Source organism: Cyprinus carpio, chromosome B19 (assembly GCF_018340385.1).
Source record: "Cyprinus carpio isolate SPL01 chromosome B19, ASM1834038v1, whole genome shotgun sequence".
Lineage (NCBI taxonomy): Eukaryota > Metazoa > Chordata > Actinopteri > Cypriniformes > Cyprinidae > Cyprinus > Cyprinus carpio.
In genome coordinates this window covers 20,841,177-20,856,206 of record NC_056615.1, presented here as the reverse complement: position 1 = coordinate 20,856,206, position 15,030 = coordinate 20,841,177, and positions in this window count along the sequence as shown.

Below are 15,030 nucleotides of genomic sequence, written 5' to 3'. Positions count from 1 at the left end.
GCTGTACGGCTCTAAAATGTGGAAAAAGCATAAAAATGAATCAATGTCAATCCAAACAATGTCACCCCCCCCCCAGCTCCTTTTTCCATCCTAGAACTAAACAGTCTAATTATCAGCCTCTTACTTAAACAAAAATGTGCCACACAAACTGTTAAAATCTTATTGAAATAAATTTCTGTCATTTTTTTAATATTTGGATTCTTTAAAGGTATTTGCAGAGCAGTAGGTGCTACACACAGCCAGGAACAACACAAGTTTGACATTTTTATCCTCCTTCTTGGTTTAGGAATAATAGTATATATCCATTTTTTTGTTTTTATCTATTGTTCTTCTGATACTCCAATACATGTCACTGACATGCAAAAACCGGCAATTTGTTGAGTGTTAATCTCTGTACAGAACAATTTAGATTAAATAAATGTTACATGGTAGTTTTAGCTGGGTGGGGATGTTAGCCATAGTATGTTTTTATCTAAAAAAAAAATCAAATAAAAAAGTTATCAAGAAAAATTTGATGATGACCAGATTGTCTAACAATTAAAAGATGTTCACTGTTATGTAAGGCCAAGTTGGATTTTTTTTAATAATCTGAATTATTTCCAAAGACAACATTTAACAACAAATATAACACTAACTCTGAATAATATGTAAGCCGGTAGCTACTGGTTCAGCATAGTGCCGGCAAAATCAAGGGTCAAGCTTGATTCCCCCAGGAAAGGTACATACTTATAACTTGTATTACTTTGGAAGAGTGTAATGCCAAATACCTAAAAGTAAAAAAGAAGTCTAGTGCTTCCCTCCTATTCCCTTACCGAGGAAATCAGATGGTGACACCGTGCCATTGCTGGGCGAGAGACCATGACACTGATGGCCAGTCTCCACAAAAGGAACAGAGAACTCCACAACCTCTGACCTCTTCTTCATTAATAGTCAGGGAGCCATCGCCATGTCGGCCCGCTTGGACACCCCCTGGTGGGGAAAGAGACTAATAACATTACGAACAGGGAAATTGCATTTATAAAAGTTAAAAAGTTTGTCAAGATAGTAAGTAACCTTTATGGACTACTTAGTGAATTTGAATACCATTTAGTTCATACATTTAAAAAAATATTCAGTTTTCATTTATTATGAATATTATAGAACATTAGCTTGTATATAAGGGGGGGGGTGCTTTGCCATGTCACAATTTAAGACAAAAAAAATGCTGCACCTAAATTCATTGGACTTTGTGTAATAAAATCAAGTGAACAAATAGACGAGAGATAAAATGAGGGGCCTGACCTCCACCCGACCAGTCCATTCCACTCGCCGTCTATGTTCTTTCCTCCATGCCTGCCATTGGTCACCAGATAGAGGTCAATAGCTGAAGCCCACTATTTTGAGCCAGGACGACTTGAGAACATCATACAGAAGGCCTTTGCAGCACAGTGCTCATGGTATTGCTAATGCCCTCAACACACCCATGCTGTACTAATTGAAAGCAGAAGAAGAGCGAGAGAAGACACTAGAAAAGCGAAAAAGAACAGGAAAAGGGAACAGTGAGCAAAATGAAACTAAATAATGTCAGCTTAGATAAGACAGCAAAAGAAACTAAATGAACATCCCTGCTCAGAATTCACGCTGCTGTGTCACTTGGAGGCAAACACATATAATCCGAGGTGCCCTAATCATCAGCAAACATGCAAGGTACGGTACTGTAAAAGAAAAGGTTCTGCTGTTTAAAAACAAGCACTGACTCAATAAAAACTGGACGCATGATTAAATAGGATAAAAGGTCCATTATTTATCTAAAGATTGTATGCCATATATCACCCAAAATATAACAGACATTTTGTATTAATTTTGTCTATTGAAGCCATTGTTTATTATTTTTTTTTGCATTGTAACTTAATTGTCATGACAATTAAGCCCATTTCCCCTTATTCTCATTATCATAAGCCATAATTTTAATGAATTTAATTTAGTGAATCACCCAATGCAATAATATACACTGGTGGTCAAAAAGTTTTGAATAATTAAGTATATGGGTTTAAAGATATTTTTGAAAGAAATTAGGACCGTAATCTAAGTAATAAAATCACTCCACAAGTGATGTATTCTTGGGGTCAAAAATACAGTAAAAGCAGTAATATGTAATGGTGAATCAGTACATTACTACAATTTAAAATAACTGTTTTCTATTTGAATTTTCTTTTAAAACTGGCCACTTATTTCCCACAAAAGCTCAGAATAACTTACAAGTCATCTAGTATACAGTTTTATTTTATTTATTTATTTATTATTCTTTTTAACCAAAAAATCCACAATTTGATTATAATTAAATATAGATATTACAATTAGTTTTGTGTGTACGTAAATATGTGGGGGTAGAACGTGTTTATATAATGAAATGACAATTGTTTATTATATGAATTACAGTGAAAATGTCAATGGTAATGTTATTACATTTATTATATTATATGATTGTTGGTAGGTTAAACAAAAATCATAATGTATATAATTATATACAAAGGTGATCTTTCTTTTGATTTTTGTGGTTAAATAGGATCTGGGCATGTTCGTTTGTTTTGTGAGATTCGCCCAGGCCAGGGCGTGATGCTGGAGACACCAGAGAGGGATCCTTCTGAGATTCCTGCTGCATTTCAAGAATAAAGTAAATGAAGTACAGTGACTCTATACAACAGAACCATCATTGATCAACCATCTTTTTTCCATTTCTTCTACGTTGCATTTCTAATTTATTTAAATTCCCATCAGTGCTAGTGACAGGACGGGGAATGAATGCCCCTGGGGTAATTGTGAATGTAATTTTGCAAACATCTGCATATTCACGGCTGCCACATTTGCCAAGTGATTAACCCTCAAAGGTTAACTTTCCCGTGCTAAAAAATCCACAGAACTGAAACTTTGACCTGTGTGTTGAGTTGGACAGACCGGCACGGCACAGGAGTCTCTGATGTTCAGGAGCCTGTTCCAGGAATCACGCTAGGCTCTAACATGAACGGAACGGCCTCGATCTCCATAGTAACCACACGCAAGCTGCTGGGAGTCATCCAGAGGTTTGAGGAATGGGCCGTAACGGGAACGCAGGCGGGTAACGCAGTACGGCAGAAAAACAGCACATAGGGTGGCACCATTTTCCCACCAACCTACCTAACAACATACAAAAAGATGCCATTAAAATGATACAAAACATTTCTGAGACCTTAGATGACAGAGTCTCGTCATAATGGTACTTTGGCAGAAGTATAATGATTTGGTGTTGGAATCGGTTTTTCTATTTGACATTCTCGAAGACAGAGCTTGTGGATGTAAATGCCAACAGTATTCAGTAAGTGAAACTGAAACTGAAGAACATTTAAAATTTTCTTGTCTTCCCAAGTGACAGCATTTTACCTTTCAACTAAGTCACGTAAACTCAAACCTTTCAAAATCTACTGCAGCACAAGCACGGCACCTTTTTTAACTTCACATGATTTCCCAGCTCCCAAGTGTTCAACCATCTGTCATTGAACATGACAATTACAATATAATAACAACAGAAGACTATTCTAGCTCGACAACTAAAGTATTTCTTACAAGAGCTCCACTTGGGCACGCATTGTGAAACCAGCCATTTCAAACTGTCAAAAAGGTGCATGATAGACCAATACCAAATAAGTGCAAAAATCCTTATTTTTCCCATGGCGTTACTGATATTTGCAAAGAAAATGCTTGTATGTGCAAATCAGTTGGCAATTGCCGCTGCAATTGCATTCAAGTGGCACCTGAGGCCCCCTATCACAATTTCCCTTTTGAGAGTAAAATTTATATTTATATTTAAAAAAAAATAACAGTACAAGTCACTGGGAAAACAGGCACATGTGGAATTATACAGTAAAACAAAAATAAGCATATAAAAAGCCTAAAAGCGTATGAACTGCGCCGACTAAGTCATTTTGTAACTCTCAGTGCACAGTAAGTTTCACTGTGAACAAAACTCTCAGTGTGTACAGTAATGTTAGGTCTTTTTTTTGTAATTTTTGCTGCATTATATCAAAAGTATTAATAGTACTAAATATAGTTCTAAAAATAAAAATGTGAAGCATAGTTTATGCCTAATAAACACAAAACAAGTTATCAAACATGATTGAAAAATTCCTAATTACCAATGAATATACAGCAACCATTACACAAAAATGTATTGTAATGTAATGTGAATGTGCATTATAGTTTATTCTTTTGAATGACACTTATCAGTCAATTCTGTATGCTCTCTACTCACTTTTAGTTCATTTCAAATGCAGTTCTTCACATTTCATTTATATTGCATTTAAATAGCCAAGGCCAAAATGTGAACACCTCATCCACTTGCAAAATTGGCAGCTGCATTTTAAAACAGTTCAATGATAACCATGAATATCTAAACACATTTAAGATACTAATGGCTCACACCCCTACCTCCTCCCATGCCTCCTTCCTGCCAGTGTAGGACGCCATAACATCCACCAGGAAAAAAAGCCGGATTTGCCAGATAGACCGTCTTTATTTTTATGTAATAGGAATAGTCCCGTCCAGACTAGAGTTATGGTTACTTGAAGAACCTGCAGGAGGAGAAAAGGGAAAAAAAGCAGTGGTGACACTATAAAGAGAGGAGTCTGAGCTGAAAGTGATAAAAGAGAAGAGAGAGAGAGAGCAGCGAGAGATAAAGAGTGATAGATGGGAGTTCCATTAAGTCCCCGTCTCCACGTTTGGGGTGCTAGTGTGTGAGTGTTTGTGCTGAAATTACAACTTAAGAGGACTCTTTAACGCAATGACCTTCTCTGCTGAAAACATTAAACAGAAATGACAACACTGAATCTCAAAGAACATTTCCTTTACATCGAACGGGCCTGTGAAAACTCATGAAGTAAAAAACTGCCTACACCAAAGTTTAATGAATCGATTGAATTAATAAAGAATAAAATCAGCATGTATGAAAGTATTAAAAAACATGGAGAAAAGTATGAATGATGAATGAGCAAAGCCTAAATTTTGAATTGAATACATAAAAATGTTGATGAAATGAATGAATAGCTAGGGTGAATGTACTGTATTTGTGAATAGATTAAAAAAAAATTGGAAGAAAGGGTAGAACGAATGCATGGCATGATAAAAAAGATGAAGGGTGCTGAAAGATGAACTTCATGAATGTATAAATGTTAGGGAAAAACTGAAAAACCATAGAGAAAAAGATGGATGAACACAGTATAGAAAAATGAACGCAAGTAAAAAATGGTCACTTCATGTAATGAAATGAATGTAATGTATAGGAAAGAAAAATGGAATAGATGATGGATAAAAAATGAGTAGTTTTAAAGGGTAAAAATAATGAATGAATGCAACTGTAATGAACATCTAAATAGAAATGATAACACTGAATCTCTGTTAAAAACTCACAGTACAGTATGTCAACCAAATTATGTAATCAATGAATTAATAGCTGACGAGAAATAGACAGTATGGACCAGGAAAGAAAGAAAGAACATAGAACTTTTAAATGACTAAATGACATGAACGAATGAACTAAAGTAACAAACAAGCAAAATTCTAAAAAAGAATAGAATGGGTGGATGAATGAATTAAACATAAATGAAGCGGAATTATATAATATTTATCATACAATAAACATTATATATATATACTATATATATAGTATATAATATACTATATTATATCTATATAATACCACACACACTGCGAGTATGTCTTATTGTATGAATTAATTAATTAACAGTGAAAAATAAACGCTTTAATGAACTTGCCCCGCTCCCAGATCGGTACGAGGGTCATCTTACAATTTCACTACAGACTGATTGATGACAAATATGATGCAGGGCGACAACTCGCTGCGTGAATGGAGCCTTGGGGAAGTTGGATATGAAGCAGCGCTGCACAGATCGATCGTGTATGACATCAAAGGACTGGCACAGCGATTCAAAAGCATAAGGAGTCTGTATGCTCTCTATAGCTCTTGTGGTACCTTGATGTCAACACACTGATTTTGGTCTGATGGTGATGATCCGCTTCAAGTCGAAACAAGCCTAAAATATTCAATGGACCATTCAGCACAAAACCCATTTACTTCACTCTCCTGAATGAATCAAGCCATTTGAATCGAATGAACAAATGACTCGTATGACGTTAATGCATTAAGGACATTTAACCACCACCTTCTGAACAGTTTTAGTTTTATTATTTAAAGTATCATTTCAGTAAATAAATATTTTCATAGGTATCTATATGTAAAAATACTAAAAGTAAAAAATAAATTATTAAAGGTAGTAAGTTTTATCAACCCCAGAATGACAATTGTTGTGTGCATCATTTACTCACCCTCATGGTCCAAAATAATAGTATATAATACATTTTATCAAACAAATATTTCTTACTGAAGGTACTTTTTTAAATGTCTGTTTACAACAATTACTTCAAAATTATCTTTCGGGAGTAATGTCTCCAGCCAAATTTGATGTGCTCATTAACTACTTTTTGCCGAGGAAATTAGACAATGATCGGTAATTGTCCACGCACATCATCCGTAATGTGATTTGATTAAAAGTTTGCATAATAGCTTTACTCAGCCCTATAATATATATATATATATTACAATTACATTCATAGATGAATACAAAAGGTACTGTAGGATAACATTCACAAAAGTATAAATCAGGAATTATTAATAAGTGAAGATGACGTCTAAAGACGACAATGTAATGACAGGTAAAATAGGATCAACCTTCATGAATAAATGACACAAATAAGAAAAAAGGATTAATGATAACAATTGAAGAATAGTTTAAAGGGTAAAAATAGATGGTGAATATAGTAAATGAATGAATGAATGAAATGATGAATGAAAAAATAAGAAAGGGAAAAGTGGAGATGAATTTAGATTAATGCCTAAAATGAATGTATTTATGGAATAAATTTGGAAAAAAAATAATGAAAACATTAATGTCAGGATAAATGAAATTTGTATTTGTTTATGTTTTCACTGTTTATTGAAGAAAAGCTTGTGATGTAACAGATGAAAAAAACAAGGGTAAAGTAAAGATACCCTTCACAGAGGAATTAATCGATGAATCTATGAAAGAGGAACTGGGTGGATGGAGGATGAATGATATGGGCCCTGAGGCACCGCAGCCACAGCTCCGATTGCGCTGTTTATCACACTTCCCAGATCGGCGGCAGGGAACACACAATTGCCCGCAGTCATCGGCCGCCAATGGCTTGTCTTTCGATATTGCGTTGTTTGGAGCTCGTAGGATGCTGCGAGAGATGCTCTTGTTAGTTGGGGCCAGACAACTAGGAGCACGAGAGTAGCACCCAAACTCTGGAAGACAGACTCCACAACGCGAACATCATGGCACGAGGCAATCTTTCTCCCCTGCGACATTGCAAAGAAGCTTGCTCTTACTCGTTGTCATGAGCAGGAGTCCGGCAGCAGTTTTCTGTTTCACTGGTGAGGCGGTAATGGCCAGAGAAAAAGACACTTCCAACCAGCTCACCTTTTTTTTAATTTTTTTATTTTAGCCCGTCATTGCCCGGACATGTCCTCAAGTCCGTCCACTTCTGTCTTGGAGAAATTGTAGCTGTCTGGATATCTGATCCATAGTTGTAGGTAGGCTCTATATAAGAGATTGATGTTAATTTCTGTAAAATTGCCCTGTTTTAAAAGAACGTGAGCGGTATTGCTTAGCCAAACTTCATTCCTCTGTCCAAAAACAAGAGAAAATCGAAACGGCATGCTAAAACTCTTTTAGAAATACTAAATGGAGCTTTGTTCATTTTTTTTATGCACACTTACAATGGAACAATAATCGAGTTTACAAATCGCTATTAAACTTCGCTCTGTCACATGCGAAAATCCTGCCACAGATCGGCAATTAAAAGAAAACGTCCGATCAATGCGTAATTACTTTATCCGGCGCTCATTTCGAGAGTGCAATGGAGAGCAAGACAATCTTAAACAACCTCGATTCGGCAAATGCCAGCACTCACACTTCCCTCGTTCACCTCCCTCGTTCTAGACCCCTGCAAGGTTGTCATAAGCGACACAGCCATTGACATTAAATTGTTCCGGTAATGCTTTACATTGTGGGGTGTACAAACACCTAAAGCACAGCACGTAGCAGAATACAGTTGTCACTTGTGTCATCACAAATGAAGACAAGAAAAAAGAGAGGCAGGAAAAAGGGAGCGTGATCCTGACACAAAATGAAAAGTGTAGCATTGATGGTTCTGTCCACATGGAATGTGAAATGAAAAAAGCCTGCAGACACAAGGAAGAACTCAAGAGGCAGGGGGAAAATTTTGTGTATGGCGCACACACCAGGACAGATAAGGAGAGATGCAGAATGTTTCAACATCAGAAGGGTGTTTAAACATCAGAAACATTTGAGGGGTTTTTAATGTGTCCATTAAAGCGGCATTAGTATGGTGATGAAGCAGGAGGCACTGCCCTCTGCAGCTGTGTGTGTGTATTTGAAAGACGAGTATCTCAAAGCAGTATGGCTGTATACAACATCAATATGGGTTACCCTATGAGTGAAAGTCAGAAAGAGCAGAGGCTGTTCCAAAGCCTAACAAGACCTAGACAGCAGGTTTTTTGGGGTTCAAAAGGTTCAAAAGTTCATTGCAATGGCCAAAAAATACTGTCTCCCCGTAACAATGTTCAATCTCTCACCCATGATTCCCATAGAATTTAAGTATGAACATTCAAATATGCCTACTAAATTCCCGAAAATGCTGTCTATGAACCGAATGTTCGAGCTCAAGGGTGATGCCCCCAAAAATGCTTTCTTAGGATGCACATTTTAACCTTCCTATCATGCTCAATAAAAAGGCCTCAAGGGTAATCCTAGACAGGAACAAGGGGCAATGCAAGACGCCAGTGCAATGGTCAATCACATCCAGTTAGTGCATTTTTACATTCAACATGGAAAAATCAGTGCATGGAATGCAAAAAAAAAAAAAAAAAAAGAGTTCTGTTTGACCTGTCCCTAACGATGCCCAAAAATACTGTTTATGAACATTCAATAGCATATCTATTCTGCCCAAAAAAGGCTGAATGTTGAAAACATCTGGGTTGGAGTATTCAAAGACATCCTTGTTGCCCTCAAAACTGGTTAATGTAGGAATGTTTGAAAGCACCAATGATGTACATTTGCATGTGTAAAAATACCCCTAAAAATATGGGTATATGATCCCCAAAAATATTGGCTAGGGACAAGCAATGTAACCAAGCCGGCCAAAAATTTTTTGGGAATTTGTAGTAATGGACTAGGTTGGAGTCTTCAAACAGATCATGGCCAAAAAAAGCAGCCAATTTAGAAGCATTCAAATATGCCTTTGATGCCCAAATTCCTATCATGTTATCTAAAAGCTGTCTTGGCAGGCACACTCTACTCTACCAATGCCTAAAACTGCTGCTGTCTATTAACATTGCCTGTCTATGAAAACTATGGCTTAAAGGATAATTCACCCGAAAAGGAAAATTCTGTCATTACGTACTCACCCGTCATTTCGTTCCAAACCCGTAAGACTTTCGTGTCATTCTTCCAAACCCAAAGTAGAGATTATTTTATTGACTGAGACTCTGAGAGCTTTCTGACCCTACTAACAGAACAGCAACGCAACGGAGAAGCTAGGCCATCAAAGTTAGTAAGGACATTGATAAAATAGTCCTATGACATCAGTTTTGTTCAACTTAATTTTTAATAGAAGCTACGGAATACTTTTTGTGCGCAAATGAACACAAAAATATTGAATTATTTAACCATTGTGTGTTTATGAGGCGTACCATGACGCAATGCAGTTTGCATTCCTCTGCTCAGCAATCACACAAATTCGTGGTAACTGTCATGAAGACCCATCCAAGACTGCCAGGGAAGAGAAGAAATTGTTTGAGGATAAAGTTCATTTATTTGTGCTTTGCTTTGGTGCACAAAAAAGTATTCTCATAGTTTTATAAAATTCAAGGTTGAACCACTGATTCCCCATGGACTTTTTATCAATGTCCGTACTAACATTTCTGGGCCTTGATAAGTGTCCGTTTGGTGTTAGCTGACCCCCCCAAAAAAAAATGCAGAGTCAGGAAGCTCTCGCAGTTCATTAAAAATCCCTAGAGTCTGTGTTGTCTTGAAGTTGAACAAAGGTCTGATTGGGTTTGTGGAGCATGAGGAATTCGGGTGGAGAAATGAATGACAGAATTGTCATCTTTTTGGGTGACCTAACCCTTTAAATTGAATATGAAAATCCAGTAGTCGAGCCTTCAAATCTACAGTTTATATAGTTCCAAAAAAACGGTCAATTTATGAATGTCTGAAAGAGTTATGCCTAATGACTTTAAATAAATGCTTTTAGGAAACATTTGAACATGCTCACCATGCCATAAAAAAACTCTAGGATCCTTCAAGTGCATCAAATGGTATGGTGCCCAGAATGGTCTAATTTAGAAAATGTTTGAAAATGATTTGACAACAAAAAATAAAAAAAAATAACTAAAACAATAAAAAAATCCAGGTAAAATCTTTCAAATGTGGTCCATGACATGCCAAAATGTCAGTCGACAGATGTCAGTGCAGCTGTCCCCAAAAATTAAATTTGTACAAAACACGGTCTAGAAGTAGGATGCCTAAAATGCATCTATTATGCCCAAAAATGTTTTACATATGACACATGATCCATATGTTTGAATGCAGTCGTGATGCACCCGCCCCCCCCACAAAAAAAAAATTGTCTGGAAAAATGGTTGAATGTACCCATGAGATTCTTGCGAAATTTGATCCCAAAAAATATAATATTTGAATGCATCTACAGTATGATGACGCAGAAAAGAAGCCTATGCATGAAAATTCACACACAATTAAATAATTCCTACTTAAAGTACGGAATTTTGAATGCACCCACACAGGAAAGTTCCAATGCAAGACTGTGATCTCCAAAAAATGCAGCTGTGATATAAGCAGCTCACGAGGTTTTGAAACACAACCAGAGAGAGAGAGAAGGAAAGGTGGCGAAGTTGGCTGAAGACGTCAATACTGCTGCGACATCCTGCACAGGCAGCATGAGTTAATAGGAGGAAGTGGGCGTAACAGTGAGCGAATGAGGGATGGAGCAGACCTTGAGTGAGTGAATGAGGTGAGAGTAAGATTGAGGTTTAAGTTTGGTGTGGGTGAAGCCAGGGGTGGCTGCGAGATCACGTTCCATTGGTGACAGTCTGTGATATTTCCCCCTGCATTCGGCACACCATAACCAATTATCCTATGTTACATGCAAAACGACACTGCATGCATGCCTCTTTAGAGCCGCCCGCAGGGGGCACGACGAGAGCGGAGAGGAAGAATGAAGGGAATGAGACAGTGAGTGCCAACAAAAGGGTGGGGAAAAAAGGAGGGGAACAGGAAAGAATTAAGTGGGGAGAGAGCGAAGAGTGTGAGATAAAGAGATGGAATTAGAGTGGGGACAGTAATGGACAGCCTCCCATGATGAGAGAGGAGCGATATTTTGAAAAAAGTGGTAAGGACTGTGAAATGCACCGGGCATGAAAGAGTGGAAGACGTAAAAAAGAGGCAAAAGGAATGACAGAAAAATGAGTAGGGGGATTTGAGAGACTAAAAGAAAGAAAAAACAATGAGAAAACGAGAGAGAAAAAGGCCCAAAAAGAGGGTGAAAAGGTTAAAAGGAGAAAGGCCGACGAAGGGTGAATAACAGTGTGGCAGGAGTACAGGTGAGCATTCATCACACTCCATTAACTTAAGCAGTAACAAAACTTAGCAGTAGGGGGAAACGTATCTGTTTCAGTATGTTTACTCATAGTAATGCCAGCGCTCCTTGTCTCCTTCACCAGCCTCTAATGACTGAATTCTAATGACACACTCGGTTTCCACATAGTTATCTGGAGTGACTGTTTTACTTATACTGTTCCATTATAAACTGTTCCCAGAGCATTATACAGTTTCCCAGAGCAGACGTCATACAGTGCAACAGTCAGAGACAACCTGTATAATATTTAGCAACTGTACTGTGTAATCTGTGAACTAGTGCCACTGATGTGGACTGGCAGATAACGCTGGAATAATGATGAGGACAAAGAAATATAAAATCAAAAGCGTTATTTCATTATTTCATCAACTCAAAAGTGAATCGTAGATGAATTCTATTCATACTAGAAGCTGTATGTGTAACTTTCCATTATCCAGCTGACCACCATTATAATATCAATTCAACGTCACTAATACATGACCACAAGCTCCAATATCAAGCATGGGTGTTTCATAGCTCCAAGTTTGATCATATCAGTCAAATATGCCAAGAGACCAGCAATGAATCTACCAGACTTAGCATGAAACATTTTCAGCTCATATTTCTATGGGAGCCCATTTCCACCACAGAATAAAAAATAAAAAAGCATAGGTAGCTGGGACTTTTTTTATATGACAATCTTTCTCACTAATAGCATGAGTTTTCTTTTCAGAACTGAGATTTTAAACTCAGAATTGCAAAGAAAAATGAGATAAAAAGTCACAATTATCTTTTTATTATTATTATTCCATGACAGAAACAGGCTTTTCATACATTTCAATAAAAAAAGAGCCTACGCAGAGCCATTGTTCACTGACAGCTGCGCAAAACCCACGATCCTATTTTTTTTTTGCGCATTGTGTTTTGTGCAGGCTTGTCAGTGAACAACGGCTCTGTGTAGTAAATGCTGCTCCATGTGAAACCACGCACGTGTAGAGATTTACAGATGTTTACAGAACTTTGCTTTACTGATGAGATGCACATTATATCGTCTGATATTTTCCATGCCATCCCTAATTTTTAATTCACCTGGATGTCGTTTCAAACCTGTATGACTGCTTAATACATGAAGCCTAGATGTGGCGCCTGGTCCAAAACAACACTGACTTTGCAATTGTGACATTATTTTGATGACAAGTTCCCCCAAAGTCCTCCTTATCACAATGTGCAAAAAAAAAACTCATTACCTGTACGGTAAACAAATAATGGTACATGAGTTTGAAATGGAAGGTATTTCCAATGATAACATAATGAGAATCCCCATTGCAATACTGAAATTACAAATAATCTCACGAGTAAACTATACCTGATATATCGCTGGTATGATGAGACTTGGAAGGCAAATATGTCATTTGGTATTGAAAATAATGTCACAGGGTCACAATCTTAATGGTCCTAAAAATGGAATATTGCAAAGGTATAATTTCTTTATTTTTTTTGTTTTTGATTTTGGAGCGGAATAGATCCGGGTCGGACCACACACCCGTTTTAAGAATTAAATTAGAGAACAAAAAATGTAACTCTGTGATTTAACCTACAAACGCTATGGCAAAATGTGCTAATGTTGTCATATTCCCCAACTGCTTAAAAATCCAATATGAAAATGCTAAAGATCGGATATGATTTTGTTCAAATCCAGAAATCCAATTTCAAATGAGGAATAAAACATTAAATAAGTGGAAACAATGGAAAAAGTCTGTACGAAAGCACTCATAAAGGATCTATAGATGTGATTCCGTGCTCGCGCTAATGAATAGAGATCAATGAAAAAAAAAAAAATACCTGTTGATTCAAAAAAAAAATACCTTGAGCAAAATATAGCAGCAGCTTTTAAAGGCTATCCGTTGGCTCCCTGAAGGAATAGATGTTGCAATACTTTGAGGTAGAGAACAAATCCCTTTTCAGGCGCAGAGTAGAGAAATTCATTTTAGTTACACCTAAATATGCAGATGTTCACATCAAACTAATCCGATGATTGATAACGGTCCTTGTAAAGTGGGCCTTAAGAGAACAGCGCTCAGTATGAAATGAACGCGCAGGGTCAGCTAACCTAACCTGATGGCATGTTTAAGTGGATTGACTTTGAAGGTGGTTAAAGATTTATGATTCTCTCAGTTCATTCCTGAGTGACATAACAACTTCCGAGAGAGCTCCCCCCACCATAAAGACTAGTCGACAGAGATGTTTGAGGCCACAGTTTTTTGGAGATTGAGTGATTTGTGAGAAGCATGACTGACAGGCAGCAAATCCCTGCAGTATGGGCTGTCAAACACAAATCAAACGCAGGTTAAGGCCGTGTGTGTGTGACCCTGAACACATGTGGCCTCATTGGGGTGATGGGTGAAAAGAGACCCAGGAAACAGACAACAAGGGTTTTTGATACAGTCATCACAGTCGCACTGCTTGGCACTACTCTTTGAATTTGTGCTGCAAGAGATGAAACAGAAACTCGTTAGAAATGTTGTTTTGTTTTGCTGTTTCCATGATGCACCCGGTTTTAGGGCCATTTCTTCTAACAGTACAAAGTCAATGTACTGTTCATACATAATTAACAGCAGTGATGCACGGCCTGAAATAAAGATTTCAATTTGTGTTAGGAAACTGTGGGGAGATATATTACAACAAAATGTAATAAATATTTATTATCAAATGAATGCTTTAACAATTTTGAGTGGAATGAGTCAGGGAGTGCATTTGGGTCAGTACTTTTACTCTTTCAAATACAGCTGGAAATTTTTCTCTCCTGCAATTACAGTATGTGCAGATTTTTCTAAAGATGTCATAAAATTAAAATATGTGATTTGTGGACCCAAATTTTAGCTTACAATTTGGTGGTATAATTATTTTCATTCAGAAACTGCTAGTAAATTTCACATTAAATTAATCATAAAATGTTTAAGTAGAAAGACTGAAATAGTATTTTCTTGTAAAACATACTCCATTAAGCTTTTTAATTAAAACTTAAAAAACAACAACAATAAACTTCATATGCAAGTGCACTCCTAAATAGGGTTGGGAACCGAGAACTGGTTCTTATTCAGAACCAGCTCTGTTTTTTTAAAAGAACCGGAACCGTGAGCAATTTCTAAGTTTTACTGAGAAAGTTTTACTGAAAAAAAAGCCGCCCTGTCTTACTGAGCACACTGATTCCAATGACGCGCACTCCACAGACTCGCCGTGCCGCATTGTGTCTTTAACTGCCGA